Below are 6000 nucleotides of genomic sequence, written 5' to 3'. Positions count from 1 at the left end.
GGTTCCAAAAACCCTTCTCGTTGTAGGTTAAAGAAACACCAAACATGTTTTTCCTTTGAAAGCTAATAAAATAACAACAAGTATTAAGCCGCAGAATCAAATTATAAATTCCCCTCTCGCAGTGAGTTATCGTGATGGCGTTACTTATAGAGTCAATACAGCTCAGAAAAACGAATATTTATTACACTGAAAGAAATGTTTTGTATACAGTTACAAAAACTTTGGTTACTGTTTACACAAAAAAAGTGACTTGCAAACTATGTTTTACTAGCTACAAAACTGACTTTTGCTATTTGATTTGAGGTACTAGTTGCTAAAGTTATTTTGTTGAAGTTAATTGAACTGTTTTACTGTTTTTAAGCAACCAGTTAATGAACGCATAACACTCCATCTTCTTGTTAAGTACTTTTCGATTTTGTATCTTTTAAGCAACCTGCGCCCTACTGGTACCTTTACTGTGCGTTTGTTATTAACAAGTCGATATGTTGTTAATATGTAAAATGTTTTGTATCAATTTAACAAACTGTTTACCTACTGGTAGCCTAATGGTGTGCATTTGGTTACAAAACACTTTGTCAACGGATTACTATTTTTTATTGTTACTGATATGTGAACAGTGTGATTGTTATTAAGATATCTTGGTGTGTTAGTAGTTACCAAACTGTTTAGTAATACGTAACTAAAGTAGTTGAGTAATGGTAGGGAACTGTTCAGTTATAAATAAGAAACCTAGTTGAGTAATGGTATTATGGTTAATGAAATCTAGCTTTTAGTATTTACATGGGTACTTATTTTTTTGCAGTAGATATCATTATTTTGCAAGCTAAAATGTAAACCCATACCAATATTGTGTCTGTTTGTTCAAAAACCAACAAACCCATCGGTACATTTACATTTCAGCAACAAACTACATCTGTTACAAAAAAATAAGAATAAAGATACTATTACAAGCTAGATTTCATGAACCGTACCATTACTCTACTAGGTTTGTTACTTATTAGTAAAAGTTATAACTAAACAGTTTGGTTAATTAATATTGGCTAAAGTTACTGATTTGAAATAAAATTATACATTACTTTCTACTTATTTATTTTTCGTCTCACATACATAGGTAGGTACGAGTATACTTAATCAAAATTGACAATCTCAATATCAAAATTAAAAATACAAACCTATAAAACTTACAGATGAAACATAAACAATATAGCTTTTACTATGAGACGATTTTCCAGAATTAAAAAGGGCTGTTTTATACGTTTTCCAATGAGCAGTGGCTTCTTGTATGAAATATCTATTTTTTATCCTGGAGGATGGTTTGACCCGCTTCAGTATTATTTTAACATAGCTTCGAAATAGCATTTTACCTTAATTATTAATCAGTTATTTGAGTTACAGTCATAAAAACAAGTCTACAAAAATTTAATAATATTATGATGTCATTTGTATACATTCAAAAATAACTCTATCATTAACAAAAATATTTTTAATCATCATAAATGAAATTACACAAGCTTTTTTAAGTAGGAAGGTATCTTCACTTGTTATTTGACAGCAATTATATAATATTATGCATTATTCATTAAATATGTTTTCATTAAATTGGCATTAAACAAATAAAAATTCAACCTTACTAAAGTACCTACCTACCTGTAAAACTTATTTATACATACACATTCTGTATCTGTTCTATATCTGTTCTGTTTCTGGAGCTCCAAATCATCTGAAGTATGGTTTTGTTGTAGTTGCTTTTTCTATATTTTCATCCACATGACAGGACACTGAAAAAATTAAACAAAGAATTAATTTATTTAGAGAAGGACGACTACACCAGAGAGCTAAATCTACACTCGCACATGCTAAGAAGATTGTACTTACATCACTTTGCTGGTCTGACGGAAAAGCATCTGTTAGCATTATTTTAACTGTGGATAGTTGTTTTATCAGTTCCGCTGTGTCCAATCATAGGTACCAGTTCCTTTGTTGTCCTCGGCCAACATTAACAATGTTTCAAAGTCAATGCCATGTTCTAGAATATAATTGTAAACATAATTCAGAAATAATGATTAAATGCTGATACACACTAAGTACCTACATAAAAAACACGCAACACTGTACATATCAAACCATTTAAAACGGGCGGGACAAATATAATATCACTTGTATTAAAAATGCGAAAGTATGGATATTTGTTAGTTCCACATTCCACTATCACGCCTAGGTACACTAAAATTTCGATGAAATTTGGCACACAGACGGTTTATAAACCTTCCTTTATTATACCCTACTATGATTTATGCACCTACTTTGAAGGTCTAGATGTAGATATTCCAACAATCAGGATCAGGGTGTCGATAAAGGGGCAGCCCACGACGACGGGACTATTTTAAGTTAAATTTTTGTATGGGCAGAAAAAAGCATGATGCAACCACCATACAACTACCTATTACCTACTTTGAATATACTTACTACCAGCGTACATACCTTTAAATTTCGGAATGTACATCTCGAGGCCCCACGACTTTAAATAATCTTCTATGATAATATCATAGAAGATTGATATTGTCAGGCTCAGCCAGCTTTGTGCCTTCGTCAGACACTGCCGCCTCCGCGAAGTCACTCATGTTCTTAAATATTCGGCCAGGCGCTGTACGGTACAACTTTTTTACGAAAACCATTAGGCACCTGTTGTAGAAACCGTACTGCACTGTAGAAACAATAGTGTAAACACTAATTACGAGGCACTCCTTTTGCTGACTCCAAATAAACACACTCACTGATCACTGAATAAAATTGAAACAGGACAACGTACAGGCTAAAATATTAAAGAAAGTTTGATTGATATTTTTGAAATTGTTAGATTATTTGTAATTAAAGTTTGACTATATTAATACAGCATTTAGTACGGTTGTTATCAGTAAAATAAATAGAGTATCACCTGTAAAACCTTTGTAGATAATAAATAAAGTAACATGTTATTATCAAATTTATTAAGCTTTTTAATGTCTACAAAAGTTTGGTAATTCACTAAATGTACACGTTTTGTAAAATATGATCAAATATTAAATAAATAATAAGCAAATAGTTATGTTATGTATTAGACATCGGTTTTGTTGCTATAGAAAAACAAATTGGTTTACGTTGTTTCAGTTACTAGTAACCAAACGTTTTGTAACTTATTAACCTACTACATTAACCCAACTGCCTTTGAGAACACACACTAAACTAGTTATGTAATAAATAGTCAAAGTTTATTTATTAACGACTAAAGTTTGTTTAAAATTTAAGCAACAAAACTAGTTTGGTTGATTCTTTTTTTCAGTGTACTGTTAGGGAAATTTTGAAACGAGAAAGCTGTATATTAAATTATTATTAGTAGGTACTTATATAAAATTATCGTGAAATGTGCCAAAATGAGAAGAACACCAAGTTTTGCCTAGTTTTTAAATTTAATTTCGTGATATTGGCATAATATAATCACCCAGTCTAAAATATGTCATTCAGCGAAGCATCAACTCAACCCATCGTTGGCCCACTACCTGAGCACGGCTCTCCTCGCAGACTGAGAAAGCCAAGTGTGGATCGGCAGACATCACTCATCGTTGAGAACATTCTGGAGAACTCTCAGTCATGCAGGTTTCCTCACTATCTTTCCTTTACTGATAAAGCAAGTAATATTTCAATCGCTAAAATTGCACATAAATCCGAAAAGTTAGAACACCATTATCTTATCAGAGTGTTGTATTTAGTAGCAAAATAAATATCTTTTATACCTGTTAATTTAGTTTAGAAATTGTGTACAATCATTGAATTAGTACTCATTTGCTATCAAATACAACACTTAACTGAATGTGTATTGGCCTTTCGCCTATCGCAAAAATCGCGACAAAATTAGACACTTTTTGTATGAAAATTTACAACTAGACGATCTATTAAGTTTTATAGCTGGCTACGAACGAGTGGGAATATCTAAGTATTTTCTTTTTCTTTTTATGTTTGTGCAAACCATTATATAAACAAATTAATATACAACAGACTGACATAATTTCTTCTTCTTCTTAATTTGCTTTATGGCTTTCAGTAGTGCCACATCGAGCACTACTGAAAGCCATAAAGCAAATGTCTTATGTCTGCACTTCGCCAATGTCACGTAGAAGACATAATTTCAAGGACTTGAAAAAACATCGAGCCTACATCGAAATAAAAAAAACAACAGACAGACTTAATGCTAATAGAATTTTCTGTGCCTTCGTACGTGCGACAAAAAGTGTGGGTGGTACCAAAAGAAAAAATAGGTCGAGTGCGAGTTGGATTCGTGCACCGAGGGTTCCGTCCCTTGGGTGAATTAGTGTTATTATTTTACTAGATGATGCCCGCGTCTTCGCCCGCGTGGATTCTGATTTTTAAAAATCCCGTGGGACTCTTCAATTTTCGGGGATTAAAAGTAGCCTATGTCCTTAGTAAGTACCTATTCGAAATTAATTTATACTAGATTTCTCTACGCGTTCCTGAGAAAGAGGGTCTTTATATATATGTACAGACAGACATACAGACGGACAACGCAGTGATCCTATCATTATCTTCATCATGATCATCGCCGGCTCACTACTGAGCAGAAGTCTCCTCTCAGAATGTGAAGGGACCCTATACGGGTTCCTTTTTTCTTTCGAGGTACGGAACCCTAACAGAAATTTGCATGCCAAAATAATTTAAAAATATAGTTTTAAAAGTAAAAGGTTTTCTTTTTAAGAAGGCAGAGTGTTAAATTAACGTTACATCTGTAGATCTACCTCAGATTAAGCCTGACTTACACCCCGTAGGGTAAGTTCAAGTTGCCATCTCGCTATCTCATAAAATATAACAATAGTTCCGCGATTATAATATAAATTGTCACCTTATACGGGGGCTGCATACTTAATTTTAGAAGACAGCAGTTACGTCTATTCGCTATTCGTGCCTCAAGTGTATAGCTTGTTGCGTTGACTTAGCCATATACCGCTTGTAACGGAAAGGCTGTGAAGGCAAGAAAGATTGTAGACAAACTATCCAAACCGCTTGGGCATTTGTCTTGTACCAAACGATCGTAGAAACTAGAAAGGTTTACCTTATGGTGATTTTTCGGTTAGCTACATATAAATACAGGGAATAACCAGAACGCTGGCAAAAACAAAGACAGGTGATAGTACTGATGATCAGCGATATGATACCACAAAAAAAAAAAACGCGCAAAAAAATAAATCCTATATTTTGAAATATTGCAAATAAAACACCTGCCTGACGCTAGAGGTCAACGAACGTTCCGTAAATAGGCCACGCGGAGTCAATGCCGACATTGACCCGAGTTTTGCATGCTAAACATTGCGGGTTTGAAAAATACTATAACTACATAATGAGGCAAATGGTTATTGGTATTGGATTGTGTTTAGGTAGTACAACAATAACGCTAAGTTTTTGCTAGCGTTCTGGTTACAATTTGTATAAAATCATATGTTACAATGCACGTGTTTATAAAGTTTCTGCGGAAAATCTTTGATTTTTCTGGTGAAAAGTAGGATGGAAGCTACAAGTATTTTCTGTCCCAATTTCGTCTGTCCAAATACACACTTGGACAGACATGGACTCACGCCACGGCCTCGGTGGCATACGGACTAATCATCCATCCCTAATCCCCATCCATCCCAACGTCATTCTAAGCCGTGGTCCGAGCCTTGCAGCCCGACCTCTCTAATTGTTTCATCGAGCCATAAGACTCACCTCCAGGTGAAGCTTCGCGCTCGCCACCCCACCCGGTGACGCTGTAGCACGCAGCATACTCGATCCGAAAAAAAAATCGCTTGAGCGTATGAATCGCACCAAACAACGACTGCTGTTCTATCCTACTCCTATGCTATTTATAGTGGCTAACCGGAGGAGTTATAAAACTATGTGATACTTTTTATACTCAACTCTAGAAATACTCAACTTCAGCTTTTATGAACCCCTCTAGCTCTATAGCATTACGAT

At 34.4% G+C, this 6000-nt stretch overlaps 1 long non-coding RNA gene across 1 annotated transcript; it reads right to left on the bottom strand.

The window, feature by feature from the left end:
• Positions 1-1689: 1689 nt before the first annotated feature.
• On the bottom strand, positions 1690-3317 carry LOC138403901 (uncharacterized). Its single transcript, XR_011238021.1, has 3 exons — positions 2482-3317; positions 1876-2026; positions 1690-1778 (listed from the first exon to the last, which is right to left on the bottom strand). It is a non-coding gene; the product is annotated as an uncharacterized lncRNA (long non-coding RNA).
• Positions 3318-6000: the final 2683 nt, after the last annotated feature.

This window comes from Maniola hyperantus, chromosome 22 (genome assembly GCF_902806685.2).
Source record: "Maniola hyperantus chromosome 22, iAphHyp1.2, whole genome shotgun sequence".
NCBI lineage: Eukaryota > Metazoa > Arthropoda > Insecta > Lepidoptera > Nymphalidae > Maniola > Maniola hyperantus.
Note: the sequence above shows the minus strand (reverse complement) of the source record. Positions and strands in the feature narration are given on the sequence as shown.